General features: G+C 42.5%; 1 pseudogene; it reads right to left on the bottom strand.

The window, feature by feature from the left end:
• Window positions 1-535: 535 nt before the first annotated feature.
• Window positions 536-1,474, bottom strand: LOC142430517 (developmental pluripotency-associated protein 4 pseudogene; annotated as a pseudogene).
• Window positions 1,475-7,658: the final 6,184 nt, after the last annotated feature.

Raw genomic sequence — 7,658 nt, 5'->3', positions numbered from 1 at the left:
TTTTGGAAACATGTTTTCTATCTTTAGAATATTATGTATTTTTGTCTTAAATATTCAACTTCTTGAAGTCATTAAACTTACAGTTAGAAAGGAACGGCTCCTAAAGTCAGTGTTCAGGCAAGGAAAGTTCAGTACAGAGGCAAACTTAGTAATCTTGTCTTCAGTAACTGGGGCACAACCCATTCTCATCAGAAGCACTCTCTACCAAAGCTCAGCTTAAGCCATGTGTACTTCAGAGGGTCAAGGAAATGTTGGAATTTGTGGACTTTGAACTATTTATGTTTTTATTAGCTGGGACGTATGGTAATTTGTAAAGTTGTAACAATTTTAAACATCAGTGTCTTCTGAATCTCAACTCAGGAAGCAGCAAGCAAAACTGGGGTTGACGTCACAGTCCAGATTGCAAAAGGGGACACCCACCCTGGCAGTCTGTGCCCACCACGAGCAGGACCATGGGAGGGCGTGGACGGAAGCCCAGAAGGACAAGATGACAATCGTTAACAGCAATCTTGGAAGTGTCCTTTTCTGGGGTACTCTACTCACTGTGGAGGCTTTCTTTGAATACCCAGTTCCTCTGGACACATTTGGGACACAGCAGGTTGTCTTCCATATGCGGAGGTGGAAAACTACTGGCAGGTATCAAGAAGAAAGCACTCACTCTTCCTGGTTTCTCAGGGACCCAGGCTTGTCCAGCATGAAACTGGAATCGAAACCAGCCTCTTCTGGTTGCAGGGAGACTTCTCCCATGAACCACACACAACCTGACTGCATGAGTCTCTGGTGGTGATTCTTCCACCTCCACCTTCCCAGCTTTGCCTGCAATTCTTGACCAGGAGGCCAGCACAGCCTCACTGGTGGAGCTTGTCATCTGTATTACAGTATTGTCAATTGCACTGACGTCCTGTTGGAGAACGAATTCAAAGGCAGGTGCCCCTCCTGAAGAGGAAGGAGTTGCTTCAGGAGGGCAAGTCCCTTCAGGATACATATTCATTTTTCTGTAAACTGTCTAGATTTGATTTGGCCACATTTGATTTTTTTTAGCTATGTCTGGATCTTGGCTTCCTTTGCTGTGGCAGGAAAATTCTGATTTTGACTCGGGTAAGCATGTTCACACAGTCGCTTATATGCATCTAGTTGCTGGCCCTTGGGGCTCAGCTTTAATTGATGGAACCAGGTCCACAGGATGTCTCGGTGAACCAGATGAACCGGCGGCAGTTTTGATGGTAATGTAGGAATCGGAATCTTCTTTCGGGATTTCAAGTTGTCATTGCTTTGCGAATTCTCTTTTTCTTTTTTAATTATTTTTTGTTGAGTCACCTGAGACGCACAGTTTTGCACATTTGACGACATGCTTGGTTCATTCGTAGCCCAAGGGACAAGTTCAGGTTCTAAAAACTGGTTCAAAGCTGAGAGTGACACACTCTTCCGAGGGATTCCCTGCCGAGTTCAGCTCCTTGCCTTTTGCATTCTCCATAGTCACAAAGGTGAGGGTTCCCAAAAGACATTCCTCCTTCCAACTGAAATGGCCACAGACTCCCAGTGGCTGCTTTTTTAACTCCACTCACCCACTTCCTGAACAATCTCTTCTTTCAAAAGCAAATCTACTCTGACTCATAGGAACCCTAGAAGACTGATTAGAACTGCTTGTTAGGCTTCTGCTGAGTGTAATTATGTACAGGAATAGACAATGTCATCTTGCTCAGGAGGAACAGTTGGCTGGTTTGAATCCCTGACCTTGTTTGTGATGAGCAAATCTTATCCCACAGCACCACCACAGCCCTTGACATCTCTGCACCGACAGGTCCATATTACACAGTTTCAAAAATGTCACTTTCAAAAGCCAAGTCATAATATTTTCAATATTACTATATGCATATGAACTCTCGACTATAAAAAAGGAAGGCCATGGGAAAAAATGATGGCCTTTAACTTATGATGTTCAAAAAGAATGATGGAAGTACTGTGGGGCAGGCTGGCAATAAAACAAACAGATCTGTGTTGAAAGGAGGATAGCAAGAGAGTTCCTTAGAATCAATGATGGGGAGACTTTGTTTCATGTAAAGTTTTGATACCAGTCCCCTGAGAAAGACATCAACCACAATAAAGTAGGGGATGAGTGAAGAACAGGCACATAATGAGGTGGATTGGCACAGTGGCTGTAACATTGGGCTCAAAAATATTCATTGTGAGTGTGATGTTGAATTAGGCATTATTTCATTTTGTTGTACATTGAATCGCTTAGAATTTGGAATGCACTCTGGCACTTTGCATCATCAAAAAGAAAATAAAACAGAACATACAACATTCTTCCTGGTTTGAATAACAGTGCTGGGGGAAAGGTACGTGTTTTATGCAGAAAAGCACATCTAGCAAAGGGAAATATGTAACAGACTACAATGTCTTTATAAGTACTCTTATGTTGACGTTCACTGTACTTTGGCTAATTATTGGTAGCCAATGTCTTGTCCACATATTTAAAGAACTTTAAGCATCCAAGGCTGTTTAGGCGCAGAGACTCATAGAGAACCTGCATGGAAGAGAACTATCTGAAGAGGGTTTTCTTTTCTTTAATACTGATGGGAGAAAGTTATCAGATCTTTAACCAAATGAGTCATCATTGAGTGGTTTTGAACTGCCAACCTTTTTCTCAGAAGTTGATTACTTAATCATTGTGCCACATGATTTTGTGGTCCAGGTTCCTCTAAATATAACTTACATACATCACGATCTTTACTTTCTTCAGATGAACATTTCTCTTCATGTTGACTGGTGTTAAGACATTATATAGATTTCTTCAATGTTGGCACTGCTGTTATTTTTTGCTCCTTGAGTACTTATTGTAGGATGTTCTCCTATACATTGTGTGATTCTGGTAGCAACCCTGGATTCTATCTGTAGTGCCAGAAACAGCTGCTGCAGTGGTGATAGCTAAGAGTGACTCTAAGAAAGTCCAAGTACCCTATAAGAATTTTTTTAATGAGGAGCTGATACCAAGGGCTCAAGTAGAAAGAAAATGTTTTGAAAATGATGATGGCAACATATATACAAATGTGCTCAACACAATGGATAGATGGATTGTGATAAGAGCCATATCAGCCTCAAATAAAGTGATAAAATAATAAAAAATTCCAACCCACATGCAAAGAAGGAGAAAAAAGAGAAATACCAAAGAAGAGTTGATGCATTTGAGTTATGGTGTTAGAGAATAATATTAAATATACCACAGGCTGCCTGCAGGACAAGTCGGTCTCCTTCAGAATTAACACATCTGGAATGGTTTTTGGAAGTTTTCAAGTAAGACTTTATCTCACTTATTTGGTATGTCATCATGAGGAACCAGAACACAGAGAATGGTCTTGTGCTTGTTAAAATGGAATGCCATTGAAAAAGAGAGACTTTCAAGGAGGTGGATTGTCACAAAGACTGCAATGATGAGTCCAAACAAGGGAATGACTGAGGAGAGTGCACTTCAGGGCAGCAGTTCATCCTTGTACATAGGATCTCTGGGAGTTGAAGCCAACTCAAGGGTACCTAACAATATCAACAATATTATCCAGGTCATTCTAAGTTAAAATTATCACATAAGCATACATTGGCCAGCATTCACTGGATTGAAAACTTTGGACGCCCATCTGAATGCTTGGAGAAAATGTGGGGCTCACATGAGAATATTTTGCTGCATTGATGTTTTTATAATGAGGCTGGTGGCATACTAGTTATGTATTGGGCTGAGAAGTGTATGTCCACAGTTTGAAACCTTCAGCCTCTCAAGGAAGAAAGATAGGGCTTTCTACTCCCACAACATATACAATCCTGGAAACCTACAGGGGTGTCATCATAAATTGTCATCAACTCGATGGCAGTGAGTTTGATATTTTGGAATATTTCTTACTTTTGTAACAAACAGCAGTGGTTAATGCCCTAATTGGTAAATGGAGATATAATCAATACACACTAATATTTCTGAGAATTCTACCTTTGGATAGATGGTGAAATACAGAAAAAGCCCATTCCAATGAAAAGAAGGTAGATTCAGATACATGAAGGCTCCCTAGAGTCTGTGCTTGGTGGTCCCTAGAGAGATGCTGACAAGGTGAGGAAAGCACAGCTTCTGAGAGGAAAACATCACTGACTTCTCTCTTTTGCATCCACCGAAATCATGGCCTGTTGCCTGGAGGTTTGTGTCTGGGCTCACACTGATTTCTCATCACTGTGTGTCTAGCACAGTAATACATGGCGGTGTCCTCGGGATTCAAAGAGCTCAATTTTAAACAAAAGTTGCATTTGGAGGTGCCCCAGATGATACTGACCCGGTATCTGAGAGCTGGATTGTATCGTGTGCTTCCACCACTCCATGTTGGACCAACCCACTCCAGTTACTTTCCTGAAGCCTGGCAGATTCAGCGCACACTACAGCTTGTTAAAGAGAATCCAGAGACGGCACAGGTGAGAGCCAGGATCTGTGATGGCTTCACCAGTCCGGGCCTGACCTTTGTAGCTGCACCTTGGCTAGGACACCTGGGGATAAAGAAAAACACAGTGAGTCATGTGCTCAGATGCTGCATCCGCAGACTTCATGTGTGAATCCCTGAAGCACTTATCTTCTGGAGATGCCACCAGAAAGAGGAAAACCCACACCCAATTCATGTTCTTGTGGATAAGATTCATGACACCCAGAAAATGCTCTCCAGGGTGTGAAGGAATACAAATTTAAGTACAAGCACGCTGTGGTTTCATGGGACTGGTATTTGCATGTGACTGGGAGGTGCACTTGTATGTAAAGTTGGAGATGGCTAAATGGAGACCGTAGCTCTGGGACTCAGACTAGAAAAGCGATGCTTTTGGAGTCCTTGGGAGAACACAGTCCTCTCTCTGAGGTCTTCACTCTCCCAATCATATGAACATCTGTGGAGATTTCATGTTCAATGTAACTTTGTGTCCATTACCATCAGAAGCATCCAGATAATCGATTGAAATTAATGACAAGCTCTATCCTCACCATATTTTGGAATCAAGACACGGTCAACCTGCATCTTTTCATACATATGAATACATATGAAAACAAGTATATGTCTTCCCAAATTCTTCTTTCCCTTATTACATTTCACAATATTGGGAAAGAAGTAAAAGATACTTCAATTTTATCTTCTATATTTAGAGTTGGAATGAAAAGGTTTCCTAACAACAGGGTTATTTGTGAGGCTAAAAGAAACCACAGAAATAAGAAGAAGCTCAGTTTTTCTCCATGACTCAGTACTTGGGGTGGGTGTTGGGCTCAGTATCTTCAGAGAGGCCCCTGGTGACAGCATCCCATCACATACAGGAGAGGTGTTTCCTGGGCTTACACTGTCTTCCAATTTCTGTGGGTCGAACAGGCACATTTTGTCTGGTCCTAAGTGTTCAGACTATTGTCAGGAGTGTTACCTGGAGTTGTCTCTGGAGATTTCCTGCCATGGACAGTGGAGCTACCATAGTGGTCAGGGCAGCAGTTCTAGCTGACCAGGCCTACAGTCCTTACCCAGGCTCCTGTCCTCACTTCTTTCTTCTCTTGGTCCAGAGCTGGTGGGTCCTTAGCTTCCCTTTAGGTCAGCTTTCTCCCTGAGGATAGTTTTATGTCTGGACACACACTGACTCGCCCTCACTGTGAAAAGCTTTGCGAACAACCTGAATTGGGTACAACAGAAAGAAGTATGATCTATAGATATAGATATTTATATAGATATGATATTGAAATATATTCCACAATATAATACTGATAAAGCTGAGAGGAATTACTGAAACCAAAATGAAAGCTGAGCATGTTGTAGGACAAGAGGAAAGAGCTAGGATGCAAAGGGCATTTATAGAGGTCTAAATAAAGGCATGCACATATGTAAATATATTTACATATGAGGATGGGGAAATAGATATGTGCATATATTTATAGATTTAGTATTGTGGTTGGAAGGGGTGCCGGCCCCCCACCACTAATCGTGGGTTCGACAGGCACAATTGTACAGTTGAGATATATAAATATTATATTAAAGTCATCGATGCGCATGAGAGATAAAAGAGATTTAAATAATGGAGTCAGACACATTTCATGGTAGTATGCTTTTCTAAGGTCCACGTGAAGAGAGGTGGAAGGGAAGGAGGACAAGGGGAAAGGGAACAGGGGAGCGAGGATGGGAGAGGATAGTTGGAGCTGAGGAGAGATCAAGGGAGTAGCTGAGAGAGAGGGCACTTTTTATTAACCCTGCACATATACCTCTGGGGGAAGTGTGCAAGCCCACTAATTATAGGTAAAGACATATGTCACAGGAAGTGTTTGCAATATAGGTTATACAGCAATGTGAGGGGGACAATCTAGGGGTATACACTCAATAGGAAGAGGAGGGATTGGGGGTATCCATGTGACAAGACAGGCAGATTCTATATTCAGGATGGCAGCCTAACTTGATGTCACTGAGCGGGTTTGATCTGTTCTCTGGATCTCCATAGGAACTATTATCAGTAGGTGTAAATCCCACCTACAGGAACCAAGCTAATGCTCAAAAGCCTCAGGGAGAAGTAACCCATTGTCCCCTGCAGCAGGGAGCAGGCCCACCTGTGATGGGAGGAGACAGCAGTCTGGCAGCTGATTGTCTCAAGGGAAGTAACTTTTATGATTAGCTGCAAGCAGTGTAACATATTTGGGGGAGATGGCTTGTGAGAAATCTTTCTGTTTCCCACATAGTATTAAGGTAGCAGATGGATATTGGGCCTCCACTCAAGTACCCCCTTAATGTAAGAATACTTTGTTCTATTATACTGGTATTCCATGATGCTCACCTTCCTGACACAATCGCTGAAGACAAATGTGTGCATTAGCAAATGTGTGAAGTAACCTGATGGAGCCTCGCTATCAAAAGATATAGCACCTAGGGTCTTAAAAACTTGAATGTAAACAAGCAGCCATCTAGCTCAGCAACAACAAAACTCACATGGAAGAAGCACACCAGCCTGTGTGATCACAAGCTGTTGAAGAGATCAGGTATCAGGCATCAAAGAACAAAACAGTCATATAATTGTGAATGAAGGGAAGTGTGGAGTGGGGACCCAAAGCTTATCTGTAGGCAGCTGGACATCCCCTTACAGAAGGGTTGTGGGGAGGAGATGAGCCAGTAAGGGTGCAGTGTAGCAATGATGAAACACACAACTTTCCTCTGGCTCTTAAATGCTTTCTCCCATCCCACTATCATAATCCCAATTCTACCTTACAAATCCAGCTGTACCAGAGGATGTACACTGGTACAGATAGGAACTGGAAACACAGGGAATCCAGGACAGATGAGCCCTCAGGAACAGTGCTGAGAGTGGAGGGTGGATGGAGGGAGGGAGGGTGGGTTGGAAAGAGGGAGCCGATTACAAGGATCTACATATAACCTCCTCCCTGGGGGATGGACAACAGAAAAGTGGGTGAAGGGAGTAGGTAAGGTATGACAAAATAAGAATAATTTATAAATTATCAAGGGTTCAATAAGGTGGGCGGAGCGGGAAGTCAGGAGATGATCCCAAGGGCTCACGTGGAAAGCAAATGTTTTGAGAAGATGAGGGCAACAAATGGACAAATGTGCTTGACACAATGTATGTATGTATGGATTGTGATAAGAGGTGTAAAGGCCCCAATATAATGATTG

Source organism: Tenrec ecaudatus, chromosome 17 (genome assembly GCF_050624435.1).
Source record: "Tenrec ecaudatus isolate mTenEca1 chromosome 17, mTenEca1.hap1, whole genome shotgun sequence".
In the NCBI taxonomy this organism is placed as follows: Eukaryota; Metazoa; Chordata; class Mammalia; order Afrosoricida; family Tenrecidae; genus Tenrec; species Tenrec ecaudatus.
This window is presented reverse-complemented; position numbering and strand designations above follow the sequence as displayed.